The sequence below is a fragment of the Phocoena sinus genome, chromosome 1, assembly GCF_008692025.1.
Source record: "Phocoena sinus isolate mPhoSin1 chromosome 1, mPhoSin1.pri, whole genome shotgun sequence".
NCBI lineage: Eukaryota > Metazoa > Chordata > Mammalia > Artiodactyla > Phocoenidae > Phocoena > Phocoena sinus.
Window position 1 is genome coordinate 109,333,495 of NC_045763.1, and position 21,627 is coordinate 109,355,121.

The window sequence follows — 21,627 nt, forward strand, 5'->3', positions numbered from 1 at the left end:
AAAACTGAAAGTAAGGTGGCTGCTGCGCTGCGAGCCAAAGGCTACCCTGTATGCCCAAACACCTGAGGGCCACAGGGCTCTGCAAAGCCCCAGTTTAGCTCAACTCCTTAGAGTCTTCTGCTCAGAACTGCCTTGAGGATTTTAGTTCTCATTTTCCTACTCCTGGTGGCCAGAACCATGGAATTTTCGGACTTGACAGTGCACCACGCAAACAAGGAGGAAGCATGAAAAGTCGGGGAGGGAAAAAAAGAGAAAAGCACTGTGCATTGGCTGGGAATCGAGGCTGGCTCTCCCGCGTGGGAAGCGAATGTTCTACCACTGAACCAGCAATGCTTCTCCCTGTCCACGTCTCTGACAGCTCTCCAGAAAGCATCTCCAGAGCGACCGAAGAACCGGGGGCGGCGAGACAAAAAAGTTCCAAAATAGGCTTACCCCTTTGTCTTTGGAAGACAGAGCTCACAGACTGACAGGCACCCGAAGCAAAGGCTTGCGAAAGAGACTCGCAATCAGGCAACAGCATGGAGTGGGGACAGTCAAATGAAAAATCAGAATATCAGTTTTGTCAGCTCACATCACAACTCTGATAATTTCACCCATTGACACTTTTCTAAAAATAAGTCCGCTCCTTATGTAAGCAAAGCACCAAGGCCTATGCCTCATATGCATCTCACAGTCACAAATGCTAAAACTAAGCACAACACTGAGTCCAATTTAGGAGATTAGATTCTCCCATATAATCAAGCATTGATTGCAAACTTAATATTAATTACTCTTTTAATGATTATGGTATGTCACATATCCATCCAAATACTTTGAACACCTTAAAAAGTAGACACATATTATTGTTATAGTGGTTACAAGACTGACTCATTATTCTTGTACAAAAAAACAGTTACAAAGAACTAACTCCGTTAACCAATGTGTTTCTTCATTATCTCTATTTTGATTCTGGCTTTTTTCTAATTCCAGTCTAATTCTGCTTCTGTTTCTTATTTCTTCCCTGGATTAGAATTTTAGACCGAACAATTCTACTCCTGGGTATATATCTGAAAGAAAAAAACCACTAATCTGAAAAGATACATGCAACCCAATGTTCATAGTAGCATTATTTACAATTGCCAAGGTATGCAAGCAGCCTAATTGTTCATCAACAGATGATAAAGTAGATATATATAATACTACTCAACAAACTAGTGAATATAACAGAAAGAAGCAGAAGAAATATTAATATACTGGCCTCCTGATGAAATTGAAATACAGAGAGATTTCTTTCCCAATTTTTCCTGGGGGAAATTACACTGAAGAAAGGAACCTGGGAGGGGGCTCCCCCACATGTTGGGACTTAGGAACCATTATGACTTTCTGAAAGATATGAGCTGCAGACGTGCAGTCATGCTTCTCTTGCTGAGAAGCCAAGCTAGGTGGAGGCTGAGTCAGAAACTTGAGCTCAACAAGGAAAGCAACCATCCCCTCGACCCTGAAGAGCTTTGGCTCTATCTGCCCTCTGCCCAATACCAAAGACACACGCCAGCTCTGGCCATCATGCCTTCATTTACCAACTACATCGACCAGATCTACATGTATTCCCACACCCCTTTCTAAACTACAAACCCGCACTTTCCACTCATAACTCCTAAATCACAAGTCGATGCCTCCTACGCGTCTCAGAGTCACAAATTCTAAAACTCAGCACACCAGTGAGTTCCCTGTCAGCACCACACACCACCCTCTGCCTCGACACTCTGTGATCAGACCCAGGCACAGTGTCTCCCAAAGAGTAGTGTGTACTGTCTCTCAAGTGTTTCAATCAACCACCAAGACAACACCCAAATCTGTTCCTACCCTTACCTAGTGTGTTTATCCTCACCACCAACCACCCTGTTGTCCAAACCAGACCTTGCTACCCTCTTTGGATATACTCTCTTATCCTCCTGGCACAGAAGTTTATGTCCAGTATAATCAAGAGATCGTGCTTAACTTTATTGGGTACACCACTGGCTTACTGCCACTCTATGCCTACACTCTTCCACCCACTAATACATTAATACATTCCATCCGTTAATACAACCAGATAAAAAGCCGGCCTCCCTACAGCCAGTCTAGTCTACACTAATCCATTTGCCACACTGTATCCTGAGCGACACTTCCGCAGCCTAAATCTGGACATGCCTGTTGCCTAAAGCCACCTAGCATCCCCATATTCCTTCACTAAAATGTCTTATTACCTCTATGACATGTACTCTGCTTCCCCCCCTTCCTCATCATCAGAATATCTCTTGCCAATTCTCAAATCCAACAACAGTGATGTACTTGACCTGTCAGGAACTCTCTCACTCTCAGGGACTTGCTTCTCTCTACAGGGGATGGCCTTTCACAACTCCCTCTTTGTTCTTCAAATTCATCCTCATCCTTCAGGTCTCAGTTCAGAAGCCTTTTTCCTCTGGAAAGACTGTCCTGACTGTCAGAATTGAATATGTGATGTGTCAACTTTTATTTTGGCATTAATTGTGTTCTAACAAAATCACATTTTACTTGACTCCGTCTTCTGAAGACATATTTTCATATGAAAAAGATTCATATTTCCCAGAAAACTAAGGTTGTATATGTAAATAAAATATTCTCAGGAGGTAGAACAGTGTCTAGCATAGTTTATAGTCTAGGGTTGTTATAATAATGAAAGAGAGAGAGAGGAGGCAAATAAGGAAAGTTTCTCTCTTACTCTCTCTCTCTCTCTCTCACACACACACACACACACACTCTCTCACAGATAGGACAAAAGAGAAAAAAATTAGCTAGATAGGCATAATGATTAGTCTGCAAAGTAGCAAAACTCCAACAGAGCAATTGAAAAGGGTAGAGAATACAATGATCAAGAATAAAGTTTTGCTGGAATGTAAGGTAGTAAAAAGACCTTGAGTGGATCTTCAGAGTTGAAAATAAGTCAAGAGCTGGAAAGGAGAGGGGAAGGATATAGTGTGATGTGGTGAAGGGAATAAACCTTGGAGTGAAAATTTCACTTAATACTCTTGTGTAGGTCTTGTAAGACACAAGAGTTTGAAAGCTGCCCATTTTGATCCTTAGGCTTTTCTAGGGACTTAAAAGAGATGCCAAGAGAGGAGAGAGGCTCTGGGGCCCTGGAGTGATTGTGCATGGGTTAGTGCTTGGCCTGTGCCAAGCTAATTGTAAACAAAAGAATAAAAAAGGAATAATTTGGATATCAGAATATCAGACAAGGCAAAGGGCAAAAAAGCTTTACATTAGATAGAAGAGTAACATTCTAGCATCTACCCAGAATCGAATGTAATCGTTTTTCTCTGGCATGCCCTCTTCAAGTGGCCAAAGAGGGTGGGGCTAAAGGGAAGAAATCTTGAGGGAAATTTTCACTTATTCACCCTTTTGTAGGTCTCTCTCAAACACAAGAGCTTAAATTCAGGACTATTTGATCCTTGGCCTCTTTCAGCGACTCAGAAGAGCATCTTATCTGGTTAATTTTATTTATTCTGAAGAGAATAGATTAAATTCACTTAACTGTCCACTCTATTAAATTTTGTTATAATTTATGTTACTGTAGTTGAATCAGGGCAGGAGGAAATTAAATTGCTTAAAAAAAAAAAAAAAAACCTTAGGAGGAGAGAGGTTTAATAGTCACTCGGATCTGGAGTAACTCAGGCACATCCCCAAACCTCCAGTCTCCCAGACCGTCCCTGAGTCCTGAACGCCTGTTTAGGGAAAGAACTTGTGCTTGTCTCAAGGTTGGGGGGAAAGGGTTTGGGAGGCACCAAGCAATGGGAGGGCAAAGAGAATGCATCCTCAGTGAAGAAATGAAGTCCAGTATTTTGATTTGAATGCTGCAACTTGGTGGTGTTTCCTGACCTAAGCCTCCTACACAAGGCTTTGCTCTGGGTGTGGTTTTTTTTTCGGGGGGTGGGTAGCGGGTTGTTCTGCCTAATAAAGAGGCCTGTATAAACTTATTTTTAGAACTGGCTTTTCAAAGTCCTTCCCGAGACCCTGCCTGGTGACACCTAGTCTAGCAGTACAGACCAAGGCATTGGTGATTCAATGGTAGAATTCTCGCCTCCCATTCGGGAGACCTCGATTCCCAACCAAAGCATAGCTTTAGCTGCGGGGCCCTTCCCGGTATAAGGAGCTGAGCTCAACAGGAGTACTTTCGCAGCCCTCCGAAGCCACGAAGTGATCGCGCATGCGCGAGTGCTACAGGGCAGAAGCCACCTGGCGAGAGCCTGTCTTTGAAGCCCCAAGTGTGTCTGTCTGCTGGATCTCTGCGGTTTGGAACACTTGAAACTGAAACCCTTGTTACTACTTATCCTTTCTCCTATCCTATCCTTGGACTACATCGCACTATGGAGTGGGGATCAAGAAATGAAGGTCACTGAAGGACTGTAGCTCGTCAGGGGCCCAGGGAGGCGGACGCTTGTGGGGAGGAATTCGCGTGGAGATGAAGGAAGTTGGAGAGCGGGACCTCTGACCTTCCTGGGGAGGCAGGCCCTAGTTTGCGGGTCTTGGTAAAATTAAGAACAAGAATGAGCCCGCAGTGGAGCGGCGCACCCACGAGAAAATCATTTTTATCTTGCCTTTTGGTTTTACACTTCAGCACTCCAATCTTCTGGTCAGTAGATCTTTGTTTTTGCATTATTAATACTCATTAGAACTGTTTGAGGATTACAAAAACATCGAGCACATAGCAGAGTTGTCATATTCACTCCTTCTTTGCACAGTTTCCTCTATTACTTACATCTTGCCTTTATGTGATACACTTCTTACAATTAATAAACCAATATTGATACATTATTATTAACTAAAGTTCATGGTTTGCGTTAAGGTTAACTCTCTTTTACTATCTCTATAGTTTTGCGTTCAGTGTCATATAATTAGAATCATACAGTATGCAGTCTTTCAGACTGGCTTTTCACTAAGTAATGTGTGTTTAAGGTTCTTTTGATTATAGTCCATTTCTTTTATTGTTTAGTATTATTCCATATTTTGTTCAATACATTCACCTATTGGAGGGCATCTTGCCTCCAGTTTGGGGCAATTATTAATAAAGCTGCTTTAAACTTTCGTGTGCAAATTTATGTGTGGACATATGTTTTCAACAGATCTCTGTAAATACCTAGGAGGAGCACGATTATTAGATCATATTGTAAGGCTATGTGTGGCTTTTGTAAGAAACTGTCAAAGTCTCTCCCTAAATGACTGTATCATTCTTCATTCCCACAAGCAATGAGTGATGATTTCTGTTGTTCCACAATCTGCTGTAGCATTTGGTATTGTTCGTTTTTTGGATTTAACCATTCTAATGGGTGTGTAGTGGTATCCCATTGTTGTTTCATTGCAATTCCCTAATGACATAGGATGTTAAGCATTTTTTCATATGCTTCGTTGCCATCTGTATACCTTCTTTGGTGGGATGTCTGTTTAGATCTTTTGCAACTTTTTAAACTGGACTAAAACATTTTTCTTATCATTGAGGTTTAAGAGCTCTCTGTGTATTTTAGATACAAGTCCTTTATCAGATACTTGTTTTGCAAATATTTTCTCTTAGTCTGTGGCTTGTCTTTTTGTTCCCTTAACTGTGTCTTTTGCAGAGCAAAGATTTTCATTTTAATGAAGTCCAGTTTATCAATTTTTTCTTTCATCAATGGCACTTTTGGTTTCATACCCAAGAAACTTAGTGTCAAGCCCAAGGTCACATAGATTTTCTCCTATGCTATCGTCTGGAAGTTTTATAGTTTAACACGTTCCTTTTAGGTCTATGAACTATTTTGAGTTATATTTTGTGAAAAATGTAAAGTCTGTGTCTAGATTTGTCTGAGATTCTCTTGCAGCTTGGCTCTGCATAGATATTATGTATGCCATTAGATGCACTCAAGAGAAATTGTAGGAGTGAGAAAAAGCAATTTTCTGCATCTGTTGCTGGTGGCACGTAAGGTTATGGAACCATGAGTGTTTCAGACACACCTGTGGACTGGCAAGCCATATTCTAGTGTCTAGTCACTTTTAGTGCTCTTCAGTGGCAGTAAATATTCCCTTCTCTATGACCTGCCTCACTGCTCCCCTTCACTCCCCATACCTAAAACCTCTAGGATAGAAGGCCATCGGTCTTGCTTTCCTTGTCAATTTCCTGTCCATTGCTCTCTTTCCTTCAGTGGACATTTATTCTCAGATCCACAAATAACTAGTAGAATGGCATTCATATGAGCCTTTCCCCAAAGCTGTAGTTTGAAATTACCCAAATGTCCATCATTTGTGACATGGTTTTACATTAGTGTAATGCTTATCATTAACACCAAAATTAAGGTGTGAGAAACTCAATAACATACGTATATATCAAAAACATAATGCTGCTTGTTAATAGCTAGATAGAAAAATTATATATTCATTCATATGAACTTGAAGAAAGGACAAGCCTAATCTGAAGGGGTAGACATCAGAGTAATTTAAAGTAGCAGGAGATGTACAGGCATTACCTGGAGAGTATCAAAGGGCCATGCTTGAATGATAAAAATCTTCTGTCAATCCTGGTGACGATCACACATTTCAATAGTTAAATAGCTGCCCATTAATGATTTGTGCATTTTGTCCTGTAAACACACGTTTATAAATTTCCTTTTAGGATTGGTGGGCGGACGTCAGAAAATCCAGTGTAGACCATGATCGTTTTGCAGTATACTGAAACTCTTTAAAATCTGTTTTATTTGTGTAAAAAGACATGACTGATGTTTGAAACATTTGCACCAAAAACCAAAGCCGAACAAAATCCCGTGTGACTAGAACCCATTTCCTTCGTGAAGTTACATATAAGACTCATTTAGAGCTTGAACCTGATCTTTAAGATATTTTCTCTTAAATGGTGAGACCGGAGCACAATCCAGAGCTCTATAGCCTAGTGCACTGACTGGCTGACCTCCGTATCTCCTTACCTTTACTCCGTTTGGACAAGCCAGCGACAAGCTAAGAGTTGCTTTGGTAGATTACAACGCAAAAGATGGGGAAAAAGCTGCTATAACTCGGACCGAGCCGAGGTTGCTGCGGCCACAACGCAGAGTAACTAAACACTATACGACCACAGCGCGCCACCGTGCTGGCAGTCAAATGCACTCTTGCTCTTCTCATTTTGACATAAATCCGTTCCAGTTACTGCTCTGCTTTGTTGTTGGATAACTGCAGGCACTCCTGATTTTCCTTCACATCTTCCCTCCGTTATCCCCTCCCAATTCTGACGCATTTCTCATCTCCCCTGTGTCCAGCCCTTGTCTCTGCACAGCCTTCCAGGAAGTTATCTTTGCGTTGTCCTTGCCTCCCCTGCTTCATTCCCGCCTCTTTATATTTCCCTTTTGAGCAACCCTCCCCAACCCCTCTTTCCCGCTCCCGCGGCCAAGCCCAGATGGTCGGTGAAGACGGAGCAAACGGGGAGCCATCACGAAGCCACCGGGGCGTTCAGCTTCCCTTGGACCCTACTCGGCTCAGGCGGGTAGGGTACGCGACCCCTGGCGTCTCCGGGGCGCTGGCAAACTGCTGCGGGTGTGGAGCAAGGCGCGGCGGGGACGCTCTTCTCCCTTCTGCCTTCAGAATCGCCCGACGCACGGCTTTCCCACGGAACGAACGCGCTGCGTCCGACTCCACGTCTCCGGTTGTCCGAAGCTTGGAGCCAGCTCCTCAGTCCTGCGAAAGGCGGACTTGCTCTCTATTGAGATGAGGTGGGGGAGGGGAGAGGAAGGGCAAATTGCAGGTGTCTCTGTGGCGCAATCGGTAAGCGCGTTCGGCTGTTAACCGAAAGGTTGGTGGTTCGAGCCCACTCAGGGACGGGCCTTATCGTTTTAGAGTGTAAAGGGTTTGCGGTTGTTTCTACCCTGTACACTGCTCTAAAAGTGCAGAAGCCCTCCATTACTCTTCTGTCCCCCAAGTCTTATGCACAACAGGAGGACGTAAGCCGAGATCATCACTGATCCTCGCAGAAGAGCTCTGGAGGAAAACAGGTCACTTGGAATCCAGGATTCCTCATCTCATCGTTATCTTCTGGGTTCCTTTTAACAATGAAGTTTCTTCCATAGTTTGTTTGTACTAGTATTTATTGAAACCTTTCCATATAACTTTGAAATTAATTTGGTCCTATGCTTTTTTTTTAACAAATAAAAAATCATTCGTGTGCACATGTCTATAGGGTAAAGTTCTGGAAGAGCAACTGCTCTATCATAGTATTTACATGGTTTTGTATATGGTTCCATTCTCTCACCTTCGTTGGCTTATTAGCTATAACTCTTTCTTTTGCTATTTTAGCGACTGCTTTAGGCTTTACAGCGTATATCGGTAACTTACCACAGCCTGCCTGCCAACGATGCCACACCTCTTCACATTTCTCCCCTGCCGGCCTTTACGCTATTGTCATACATTTTACTTTGCATATGTTATAAACCCCACAATCCATCGTTGTTACTTTTCGTTAAACTGTCCCATGTTTTTAAAAAGATTTAAATAGTAATAATAATACCAATAATAAAAATAAATGTTGTATATTTTCCCTGCAGATGCCATTTTCGTTGTCCATCAGTTTGTGTACATCCAGATTTCCATCTGGTGTGTTTCCTTTTTCCTGGAGGACTTCTTTAACATTTCTTGTAGTGTGGGTCTGCTGGTGATGAAGTCTTTCAACATTTGTATGTCTGTAAATTTTTCACCCTTATTTTTCAAAGACTCTTTGGGGGGAAGAAGCATAGAATTCTACGTAAACTTTTTCTTCCCCTCAGTCCTTTAAAGATGTTGCTTCACTATCTTCTTATATCCACTGCTTCTGATGAGAAATATCATATAATCTTTATTTTTTTCTGTATGCACCATGTCTTATTCTCCTGGCTTCTTTTGAGATTCCTTCTTTTTCAATGGATTTGAGCAGTTTAATTATAACGTGTTAGGTGTGGTTTTCTTCACGTTCCTTGTGTTAGGGTTCATTTGGTTCCTTGGATCAGTGGGTTTATAATTTTAATTATGATTGGAATGTTTTCTGTCATTGTTTCTTCAAAAATATATTCTTCTGGGCTTCCCTGGTGGCACAGTGGTTGAGAGTCCGTCTGCCGATGCAGGGGACGTGGGTTCGTGCCCCGGTCCGGGAGGACCCCACGTGCCGCGTAGGTGCTGGGCCCGTGGGCCATGGCCGCTGGGCCTGTGCGTCCGGAACATGTGCTCTGCAGAGGGAGAGGCCACAGCAGTGAGGGGCCCGCGTACCGGAAAAAAAAAAAAAAATCTTCCGTAAAATTCCGCCCCCCCACAGTGTTTTCAGGGACTCCAATTATATTAGGTCTTTTAAAGTTGCCCTACCCTTCACTTATGCATGCTCATGAAAAAAAATTTTTTGACTGTGAATTTCATTTTGGATATTTTAAAATTGTGGCTTTGTGTTCCACAGTCTTTTTTTTTTTTTTTTTTCTGCAATGTCTCATCTGCTGTTAATTCTAGCTGGTGAATATATTATCCCAGACATTATATTTTTCATCTCTGAAGTTTGATTCTCAACTTTTGTATATGTTCTACATCTCTACTTAACTGTTTGGACATATGTAACACAGTTATAATAACTATTTTAATATCCTCTCTACTAATTTTAAATTATATCAATTCTGGTTCAGTTTTGATTGATTGATTATTTCCTCCCTATGGGACATGTTTTCCTGCCTCTTTGCATGGCTGGTATTCTTTGATTGGATGCCAGACCTTGTCAGAGTTTCCCTTTTAGGAAACTGGCTATTTTGACATTCCTATGAAACTTGAGATTCATTCTGGGGAGCAGTTAAGTGACTTGTAATCAGTTTAATGTCTTTAGATCTTACTTTTATGATTTCTAGGTAGATCAGTCTAGGACTGAGTGGTCCCACTAGTGAGGCAAACTTCCTGAGGGCTCTTGCCAATGGCCGATGAATGATGAGTAGTCCAGTATGGCTGGTGGGACTGAGTAAGATTTTCTGCCCTGTGTGAGTACCAGGCACAGTTCCACGATCTTTTCAGAATTTTCTTTCCTTGGCTTCATGCAGTTCCTCTGCAAGTAGACCCTGATCAGAACTCTGCTGACTACCTGAGGAAGATCTTTTTCATATGTCTGGATTCTCTCTTCCATCTCTCTCATCACTGGATCTTTGTCCTATGGACTCCAGCTACCTTGCTCTCCACAGACTCTCAGCTTTATCTCCTCTATCGAGGACCTAGCCTCAGATCCTACTCTTCATGCCCAGCTTTGAATCTCTCTGGAAGCAGTAAGCTGGGCCAATGGTAGGGCTCACCTTGTTTGTTTGTCTCCTTTGTTGCTGGATTTCCAGCGTCTGGAAAACTAGCCTTTCATGTCTTTTTCTCTTTTGCTTTTCTTGGGGGCAGGGGAGAAGGGGAGGGTGAGATTTCAAGCAAGAGGGTAAATATACAATAATTTCTGTCACTCCACATTTGCCAGAAGCTGAAGGCATCTTTTTATATGTTCCTAGTTTGGCTTCAATAGGAGTTGTGCTTATTTATATCCCAATGTATTATTCCAGCTTGATGAAAGACCCTTTTTCTTGCCAGTACAACAAGCTTTGTACATCTATCTGATATTCTAAAAACGGGAGTGGTGGCCTCTGGGCTCAACTAAGCAAGAAATACAACAGAAAGACAATGTGGACATTACCCAGGGACACCTACTGCATATGTTCAGCAACTAAACCTCCAAGATGTTTAGAAAGTCTTCCAACAATTGTAATCGTTTTCAGTGGTGACCTACATAATCGGGTCCAGAGAAGACTGATTAGAATGACCTGAGATTGCTTCCTGCCAAGTAGCTTATTGGTTGGAGGTGGGGAAACCATTGGTCTCAGACATTTGTTCCTCTTCCCTTTCCCATGTCAATTGCATTTTTGCCTTTGTTGAATGCACACAATCTAATGGCTGTGTGCATCCTATACCAGGGTGAGCTAGCATACTGATAACTGTCACTATGTAATTCCTTGACAGTGTTTGGCTATTTTTGAAAAAACAAATTACCCCATTTGAGACAAATCATTAGAACCAACAGACTCCTACTGCTAATAATGCATCAAGTGCAGACCTGGACACAAAGAGTTATTGGCTCACCTTCCCTTGGTTCTTCTGTTGAATCTCATGAGTATAATTGAGCTCTTTGGCTTTTACACACTAAATATGGTTCCTGGACAATCACTCTCTCTCTCAATCACTCACTCTCTCTCTCTCTCTCTCTCTCTGTTTGTCTTTGTCTGTCTGTCTGTCTCTGTCCCTCATACTCTAGACTGCCCCCAATCTTACCCACTTTTCTCTCCTTCTCTCCTGCTTTCCAGGATCTCTCATTAGAATGTCTTCAATCACTGAGCACATATTAGGGGCTTACTAAATGCCAGGCCCTACTCTGGGAGAGATACTGCATAGTGAGAAAACCCAAGGTCCCTGCCCTCCTGAGCCCACATCTGGAGGCATCCAAAAAAAAAAAAAGTGTGGCAGGAACACAACAGCTTGGCACTGTGTCCTTTCCAGGTGTGTCCTCCCACCCCTCTCCCGGGGCACTAGCAGTGAAAAATAAGACAAGGAAAGCCTAACAAAGAACGGAAAAAGGGTGACTCATGATCTAGAAGGCAGGTAACAAAGAACAACCCCCTACACAAATTTTTAAAAACTAAAAACACTTCAGGAAAACAGCAAGTGTCCAGTGACAGCTCCTTAATTCCTGGAGCAGACATTGCATGTGTTTTACACTTCTTAAAAATGACAGTGTTGGCCATGCTCACAAACATCCCTTAAAGTACTGACATTTCCTTTTAACCTGTTACCATATGGCCACTTTATAATCTATAAAAATATGAGGCAAATGACTGAAAAATGGTAGGTGGAATAATTAACACAGTTACTTCTAGAATCATAAGACTTAATCTCCATTTAAAAGATATCATATGGTATATTTAATTTACTGCAACACATATTTTTAAATCTTATAAACTTAAATATTTATGGAATTTAAGTTTGCTTATTGGGCCAGTAAAAATAATATAGCAAAATTAGGCAGTTCAGTGTCATTAGGATTTTGAAGAGAAAATAAATCTGAGACTTCTACAAAAATAGAACTGGAGTTCTTTGCTACCAATATTTTCTTCATTATTAGAAGAAAATAGCTCTTAGAAATTATTAAATTGGTGAGATGCATAAAAGGAGTCATCTTTATAAGCATGACATGACAAAAACATTGTCTATGCCATTATATGTCAATTATTAGAATTCTTTAAAGTCTTTAAAAGTGTTTTGTTTTTGTTCTGTTTTCTTTTTTGTTTTTGCTTTTGTTTTTTTACCTAGCACTGAAGACCACAAATTTATCCAGAGCTAAACTTCCCCCAACCCCCTGCCCCGAGTTACATGTCACCAAGAAAGAAAGTTCAAGAACAAAACCCAACCCATGGATGCCATCCCCTGGGATCCTGGAACTAGAAGCTCAGTGACTACCCCACTTTGGAAAGAGGCACAATGGAATATGTTCTGCAAACCAGGATGCCTCTGTCTGCTTGGACTCAGACTGGACCCTGGCCCAGGTCAAGGCCAAGACAAGATTAAGTACCATTATCACAGGGCAGCCACCCGCCCTGACAGCACCCATGCAGACAATTCTGGGAAGCTCTTGAGAACTTTCCCTCTCCCTTTAATGTATTTACCACCTGTTCCACTCATCCTCCCACCACAGGAAAGATCCTTCACCTTTCTATCCAGTCAGAACCCTTTATGCTCCCTGCAGGGCACAGAGAGCCTGGTAAGCACCAAGGGGGCAGCTGCACCTCCCTGACGGTTACTCCCAAGGTAGGTGGTTCTAGAACTCAGATTGACCCAAGACCTCACTGGCCAACAAGAGAAACAGGAGGAGTCTGGAGGGCAGATGGTCCGGCGGGATTCCTACAAGCACAGGGCATGCCCGGCCTGCACTTGGGGGAGAGCCGAATAAAACACCACCTGAAGATTCTCTACAAGCCTGGAGAGAACAGATTCCAGGTTTCTGAAGTGGCAAGAAGGGCCTCCTCACGAAGACAAAGCTTCCTCCTGTCCTTGGAAGACAGGTCCCGCAGAAGCTGGTTTTGAAGGAGATGTCAAAGGAAAGGAGCAACAGTGGCCTAACCAGTGATCTTGAGTTGAGATGTCTGTAAGTTACTCTCAAATGGTGTAGCAAATCATGTATATGGAGAGAGAGTGAGAAAGCAAGTGTGGGAAAATGTTAACTGTGAGATTAGGTACAAAATAGACAATGTTAGTGTTTCAAAATTTTTGTATATTTAAAAGGTTTTATGTTTTTGTTTTCTTAATGAGTTTTTCGAAGTTAAGTCCCAGGTTCTCTTTGGATGAAAACTCCATATATGAGACACTAGGTTTCTGAAATAAAGGAAGAAAAGAGTGGAGTGGAGGGCAGAAGCCCTGGTGGTTCATCACATTTCCCCTCCCCCACACGGAGGGTGCCTGGTGATAGGAAGCCTGAGGAAGGTCTTGCATCGCCCTTCTGGCAAACTACCTCTGTTCGGGAAGAGGAAGATTTAGCGCAATTTAGAGCTTTGCTGACCTGGAATCGAATTCGGGCCCCAGCAGTGAAACGCCAAATTGTAGCTACCAGGCAACCAGACATAACAAACCTCCATAATTTGGCTTCTCCAGTTGAAAACTGTAAGAGTAAGGTTAGATTTTTGAGAATGGCACAGCAGAAAAGGAGGCGATTCCCAGCGGCCCGCGGCTGAAGGCAGCTGTGAAAGGCTCCCAGCCCTTGCACCGCTGCTCATCACCTTTCACCTCTCCTGTTCCAGGTGACGCTTTGGGCTCTGAGGCCAGGCCGCAAGGTAAGTGGCTGGGTTCCATCCTGGTCTAGCTTTAGCGCTGTGTGCGGCAGAGCCAAGGTCATGCTCTCTTTCTGAACCTCGGTTTCCTTATGTGTCAGGTGCTGACTTGGCTCTAAGCGGCCGATGAGAGTTTCCGTCTACTTCCTGATCTCTGAGCTCACTACAGGGGCTCTCCTGATAATGGCACGTGTAAGGACTCCTTTACGTGCCCCTACCAGCTGCAATTCTGGAGCCTGAAATTCGTCTATGTGTCTTTGGGTCGAGCACCCGGTACGGAGTTGGGTCGGTCTCTTTTGTTCTGTCACACAAATCAGCGTGTTCCGCAAGCGTGCTGAGGTGGGGTAAGCAAGTGAGCTTCACAGGGATAAACTTCTTGTTTCCAGAGACAAAATACGTGCCAGCGTGTAGAGGAGATTTAGTTGCCACATGAGAAGGTGAGGGGATTTCCGAATGTAAAGATAACCTTAACTTGGCTTTGTCCTGTGCCTTTCTTGGTCTGTCTGTGGCCTTGTCTTCAAAGTGACACAGAGCAGACAAAGGAGGGATGGTTGCTAGTGCTGAGTAGGCTTTCAGGCAATAAGGGAACTCCTCCTGTATTTCGGGGAGATAAAAATACAGCTACACGCGTTACCTCAATCCATCCCACTCCGTTCTTTGGTGTTTAAACGTGAATGTTAGTTTCAGGAAAAAAATGTACGTGTTTCCGCCTGGTTTCGAACCAGGGACCTTTCGCGTGTTAGGCGAACGTGATAACCACTACACTACAGAAACAACTCTTTCTCAGGACCCTAATGACACATCCAAGAACTGTATCTCTTGCCACGACTGGCCACAAATATTTTCGAAAGCAAAGGACCCTGGGAGCACAGGCGAGCCCTCAGGTAAGGAGACTGCAGCTCCCGAGAGGCCATCGTTTAGGGTTCCTCGCCTCCCCCGAAGCGAGGTCCCTGGGGCCCCCACAGTTTCACTTGCCAATCCCGCATCCAACACACAGCTATGCACCGAGTGCAGGGGTCGCCCCCGCGGACTCTCCAGCTTCCGGAAGCCCCAGGAGCCGGGGGTTAGGTGAGCCTGAGCCCCAGGTGACCTCGCATCCCAGCAGCGTCGACACCACCCCTCCAAGGCTGCGGACCCGCGCCTCGGTGGCCCTTTTCACGGCGCAGGCGGTCAGTGCTCTGGGCTCTCGGAAATGATCGATGCTTCGATTCCACCTGCAAAACATAGGACCCTCCCTTCCCTTCCCCCTCGCTGCCTCCCCTCCCTCCCTCCGTCCCCTCCCCTCCTTCCCTCCCTCCCTCCCCTCCCTCCTCTTTCTCTCCTCCCTCCCCTCTGCTCTGTCACGCCTGACCCGCGAGCTCCTTCCTCGAAAGCCCTTTCGCAGCAGCGCTTCTTCGGTGTCCTTCCCTGCAAAGGGGCTTGCTCAGGTGCCCCTGTGGCTTATTCTAGTCGTGTAGTTGAAGTCCAGTACTTTAATCACACTTTCACGCTTAGCAGGAACCGTAGCAAAGGCTGACGTCTCAGGTCGTTTGGCTGTTGGAAAAACATCGAACATCAACCCAGGCCTGTATTGCCTTCGTTTGAAGACCAGGCCCAGCCGCGGAGGACGCAGGCGCGGTCCACGCCGATCTCACAGTTGTTCATTCCTCCCTCATCGTACTTGACATTCTTCTTGAGGAACGGTTTTGTTTTGCCTTGTACAATGTCTGAAACGTTTTTTATTTGCCTTTTACAATTTTCCGGTTCAACAGGTCATGGAGAGCGAATTTTAACCTAGGAAGACAAAGAGGTAAAGGCGGTTTTGCCAGAAAGCCGGTGTCTGGAGGGGGTTTCGTGTTCACCTCACACACGGCCAGCAGGCCGACAACTTTCTTTTTGCTGAAAGACTTTAATGCAACGTTGTCTGTCTGTGTGTCTGTGTCTCTCTGTCTGGTTTCCTTTAAAAGTAAAGCTTTACAAGTTTGGGGAAGCACGTGTCATTTTCTCCAGTCTTTGTTTTCCTTCTTTCTTATTGTGGCGGTCATCGCGTTTCCTTCACACGTGAGGTTCAAGTGCTGCGACCCCGAGGAAGGCGCGGGCAGCGTGCGCACTGACCCCCAAGCCGCGGGGCTCTGCCTTGCTGCGCGTCGACTCCAAGTGCCGTCGAGGGTGCGACCGGACTGCAGCATCCTTGCCAGCGCTGGAGGGCTGAGTCCCCAAAGAGGCGGACTTGAAAATAACTTTAGATCAGGACATTTCATGAGATTTTCCCCCTTTTCCCTCCCCTCCAGGTTCCAGTTTTCACCTCCCACGCGCAGCCAGAGGAACGGATTCGCCGTCTTTCGGTCGCGTCCGGCGCGCTGCCGTCCCACGTGGACAGGACGAGGGGGCGGTCGTCCTTTTCTCGACAGGGGCGGAGGGACAGCGGGTTCCCGAGGGACCACAAACACACACCCGCGCCGCTGGGGCCCGCAAACCCGATCAGGCGGCCCCTGGAGCCTCCCTGCAGCCGCAAGGGAAGGCGCGGGGCTCCAGAGCCGGCGAGAGGAGCACGCTGAGGGCACCCGGCCCCGGCCCTGGCCTCGAGGACGGGCCCGGAAGAGGGATGCAGCCCAGGAAAAAACGCAAGGGTCGCCCATCCCCCCCATCCGAAGTTCAGGGTGAGAGAGCCGAGCGTTACACTGATTTCCCCGCCTTTATCATGAGAGTCGTTTGCCCAAGTCCAGAGTCGTGAAAAGGAGGGACTGTGTAGGCCAAAGTCCACCTGGACTGAGAAGCAAACACGAAGTCCTAACTAACTGCATGTGGGGTCTGAGGAAAACGATGCGTCAGAGACAACTCTTGGTCGGAGCCTTAGGACCTGGAGTTGGCGTCATCTAAAGCGGGAGAACAGCAGGCGCCGCAGGTAGTGAGAGGAAGACCCGGAAACCTGGTCTGGGCGCGCAGCCTTGTTTGAAAGCGTTTTCCGTCCAGCCGTCCCGGATCCTGCATCCGCCGGGAGTCTTTTATGGTGTTGGGGATCCCGGGGTCTCATCCCGCGCACCTCCCCTCCTGTCTCTACAGCCCCTTCCCCGGCGGCCTGCTCTCCACACGCGGTCGCCTGGCAAAGGCGCGGCTCCAGGGCAGTTCTGAGGTGCGGCCCAGACGGGGCAACTCGCTCGGGACTTGCGGCCCCGGCGGGCCTCGCGGGCGCGTCCACTGTCCCGCAGAGCGCTCGGCCTTTCGCGTGGGGCTCCTCTTTTGGAGAAAGCAGGGAGGGAACGTTCTTCGGGTACAGTTCCTTGGAGGGAGGTGCGGCACTCAGAACAGGAGGGCGGGAGACAGCAGACACTCATTATAGGCTTCCTACCATCACTTAACAAAGGGCTTGCGTACAACTGCTTGGTGGTCTCTTGGCTATAATTCGGCGCTTTCACCGCTGCTATCCTGGTTCGATCCCAATGAGGGAAGTTTTTTTGTGTGTGTGTGGCATCTCAGCACTCAGTAATCTTCACTTCCTCCTCACAAGTGTTATGTGCCCCAAGGCACAGATGCAGTAGATCTCTGCATTGAATCCTTAAGCCAGTGAGGTCTGGACCCAGGGTCCAAGGCATCTCCCAGGCTGGGAGAAGGGAGATGCGATGAACAGCCTTGGCAGCCCCTCGCAGGATTCCTAGCATCACTTACAAACGCAGAGTGCACAGCTCCCTGGTGGTCTAGTGTCTAGGATTCAGCGCTTTCATCGTCACGGCCCGGGTTTGATTCCCGGTCAGAGAAGCTCGTTTTTTGAAGTGTCACACGCAGCCGCCTTTACTTCTTCTGCAGAAGTGTGCTGTGCCCCAACGTCCAGATGGATTAAAGTCTCTGCACAGAATTCTGAGGCCATTGAGGTCGGTCTCCAGGGTCCAAGGCAGCTCCCACGCGGGGAGAGGGGAGATGTGATGAGCAGCCTGGGCACTCCCTCGCCTCCACTCCTCCCATCATCTCAGATACCTACAGCCTCACTTTCAGTGTCCATCTAAAGAGAACTTGGGACCTGAGTACCAATTACTCCTTAAAAAAACAAACAAAAAAAACACCTACTTTGAAACCTCTGAAAATTTGCAAGAATAGTAACAGCATATGTTCTTCACCTAAATGCACCATTTAACATTCCCTCACATTTGCTTTCTAACTCTCTCTCCAATGTACATAACTTGCTACACCATTTGAGAGTAACTTGCAGACATCTCAACTCAAGATCACTGTTTGAGCCGCTGTCGCTCCCTTCCTTCGTCTCCCTCAAAACCAGCTTCTGTGGTACCTGTCCTCCAAGGCCAAGGGGAGATTTTGTCCTGGCAAGGAGGCCCCTCTTGACCTGTTCTCTGCAGGCCATAAGAAGCTTCAGGTGGAAATTTTTTTGGCTCTCCCTGACAGTGCAGGCCAGAATGGCGTTGAGCTTTTAGGAACACAACTAGGCTGTAATCCGCCCCCAGAACCCGCTGCCCTGCAGACCCTGCTTGGTTGTCTTGGCGGGCAGTGGGGTCTTGGGTCAGCCTGAGTGCTAGAACTGCCTACCTTGGGAGGGACCCTTCAGGGAAGTGCAGCTGCCCCTTGGCTGTTTCCTGGCTCTCTGTGCCCTGCCAGGGTATCATTTTACTCATCTTTTTGTTTATAATATTTTTTATGCATACAGTATTATATTTCAACTTCTGTATACACTACAGTGTGCTCACCATCAAAGATTGACTTTCCATCTCTTGCCATACAGTTGACTCCCTTTACTCACTTCTCCCTCGCCCCTCCACTCTTCCCCTCTGGTAACCATTGCCCTGTTTTTGTACCTATGTGTTTGTTTTTGTATGGCTCAGCTTGTTCATTTATTTTAAAATTAAAAAAAATTCCACATGTGGTGAAATCACATGGTATTTGTCTTTCTTCGAATGACTTATTTCACTTAGCATAATACCCTCAAGTCTATACATGCTGTAGCAAATGGCAAGATTTCATCTTTTTTAAGGCTGAGAAATTACATGGCTGCCAAACCACTAAGCATTCCCGTGATTTGTCAGTATGAAATACCTTCATTTCTTTCTGATTTAATGGTTTATTCTGCTCTTTGAATGTCCTATGCTCATGGGTATGTGCCAGGTGACTATAAGCTAATGAAGGTGATCAACACAGCACCTTCTATGTTTATGGGCTTAATAAATAAACTACTAATTATAACAGTGCACAGACTCCCCTGGGGCTGTGAGGCAGGGTGAGGAAAGGGGAGCAATATCAAGACAGTTATGTCTGGAACAAAGAGAGTTCAAAGTGCCCACAGCACATAGCCATAGAAGGGGCTGGCAACATGACAACTATGTTATTCCAGATTCTCCAAAAAGCAAATGCTGAGCAGGATTAAATATACAAGGACTATATTAGGGAAAATACCTATGTGAAAGGAAATTGGAAGGTACTTAGGAAGGATGGGAGACACCTTAGAACATGAAGCAAATCTGACTCTGAATAAGGAAGACAGGGAGAGAAAGTGTCCAAGACTGCCTGCCATGAAGTCTAAATTCATCAAAGTTATTGTGGAGTCACTGAGCCAAAGTCAGCCAACAGAGAGTCCTATGTCTCCCAGGAATGGGTCTGCCTTTGCATCCTCACTGCACTCAGCTACTGGCAGGGAGCAGCCCATGGGAGATGTGGCCTCAGAGATAGATTTTAAAGCATAGCTGGGTCCTTCAGTCAATTAAGATCTATGTATTACGAAGGTCTATAAGGCAAATTATCATGGCCATCATAGCAGCCAAACCCAGAATAGATGTAAGACTACACAAAAGTACTAGTGATTGGCAAGTATGGGGAACAGAAATAAGTACAGTGGTAGAACTGTCACCTCCCCTTCCAGTTCTGTGAAAGCTACTGTCACTCACCTTTTGTTCTACCTTCAGTTTGAGCTATAAGTGGCAATAATGAATAAGTGGACCCAAGAGCCACAGATGTGATTACTTCTGTGCCCTGGGCTGATCTCATGAGACAAGTCATCTTGTTGACAGCATCTTGATTAAAACTATTCTTTTTCTAGTAAGTACAGCATTGTTTCTTGCTCAAGCCTGCATAGAATGTAAGCATGTACAACAGTGACTGAGACAGCGGGCTGGCTCACATTGTGGAAGGCAAGGAGAGCAGGAAGAATGGATACAGGGAAGACATAACTAAACACTACTATATGTATATATATATATATATATATATATATATATATATTTTGGCTGTGTTGAGTCTTCGTTGCTGTGCGCGAGCTTTCTCTAGTTGAGGTGAGCAGGGGCTACTCTTCGTTGCGGTGTGCAGGCTTCTCGTTGTGGCTTCTCTTGCGGCGGAGCACGGGCTCTAGGTGCGCAGGTTTCAGTAGCTGTGGCACACAGGCTCAGTAGTTGTGGCTCGCGGGCTCTAGAGCTCAGGCTCAGTAGTTGTGGCGCACGGGCTTAGTTGCTCCGCGACAAGTGGGATCTTCCCTGGCCAGGGCCACTGCGCAACCAGGGAAGCCCACTATATTTTTTTAAAAAAGAAACTTGGGAATTCCCTGGTGGTCCAGTGGTTAGGACTCTGTGCTTTCACTGCTGAAGGCCTGGGTTCAACCCCTGGTTGGGGAACAAAGATCCCACAAGCTGTGTGGCGCAGGTCCCCCCCATCCCCCCACTACCTCCCCAAAAAACTAAATATGTAAGGAGATTGGGTTGCTGAGGGCAGTATCCACATTTCTTTTGAAGACAGGGGAGATTAGATTGAGAAAGAATACTGAAAGAATAAGAGAAGGACTAAGAGTGCTCTCCTGAGAAAGCAAAGAAGATTGAGCCCAGAGGGATGTGATAATGCAAAAAAATGGACGCACACCACATGGAATAATCATGCATGTGAAAGCACTTTGTACATTTCAATGTACCCCAAAACAGAAGAGATAGATCTTAAATATAATGAATATGCATTGCCATTAGTTCAGTGATTCTTATGTTGCTTGGTATTATCTCACTATCTCACTCAATGCTTCCAGCAACCACATGAGGTAGTTTTTTTTTTTTTTTTTAGATTTTTTATTATGGTGTTAGAAATGAGGAATTTGGGACTGGCTTAAATACCTGAGAGCCTACATTGTTTGTCTAAAGCAAAAACCAAAAAAGTAGTGGCAAACCAGAACCTCCTGCAAATAGTGGGGACAAGCAGCTGTAATTAATACAGTAAAGGCTCATGACACTTTATTTGAATCTTTGGGGCCAGATGTTTCTAAGATGTTGGAATTTGTTATTCTTTTAGGAAAATAATATAAAGCACAGCCTTTATATTACACAACACCTCCAGTGAATACTGGGATTGTATCCCACAATCAAATACATATACTGGATTCTAAAAATATAGGCATCACTTGTCTTGCCCTAGTCACTTCCAGCTCATGAAATGAGGGCCACTTCATTTGGAGTCTTTATCTGGAAGTACATTCATCCTGGAAAAACAAGTTCTCCTGTTGCCTCTCCTTCCAGTTCTATGAAAGCTACTATCACTCCACCTTCTTTTGCTCTACCTTCCATTTGAGCCCTTGAAGCTGGGACTGAGAGGATAGCAGAGCCTCCTCAGGAATTCCATCTCCTTGGAGTGTTCTGGTGAGCCCAGGTTGGAAAGGGGTAAAGGAGGGGGAATTTGGGTTCTCATCACTGCAAAGCAGTCAGCTGGAAGGTGAGCCCAGTCACACCCACACTGATATTGAGATCTAAAGCAAAGGTGGAAGGAAGCATCACTATTGGTATCTGAGGTGAGCTAGGGCCATATAATGGCCCCTGGGGTGACCTGCACTTATCTG

At 45.3% G+C, this 21,627-nt stretch overlaps 2 non-coding genes across 2 annotated transcripts; one reads left to right on the forward strand and one right to left on the reverse strand.

Annotated features, from left to right (window-relative positions):
• The first annotated feature begins 7,752 nt into the window (after positions 1-7,752).
• Positions 7,753-7,826, forward strand: TRNAN-GUU. Its single transcript has one exon. It is a non-coding gene; the product is annotated as a tRNA-Asn (tRNA).
• A 6,719-nt stretch (positions 7,827-14,545) lies between these two features.
• On the reverse strand, positions 14,546-14,618 carry TRNAV-AAC. Its single transcript has one exon. It is a non-coding gene; the product is annotated as a tRNA-Val (tRNA).
• Between the last annotated feature and the right edge of the window lie 7,009 nt (positions 14,619-21,627).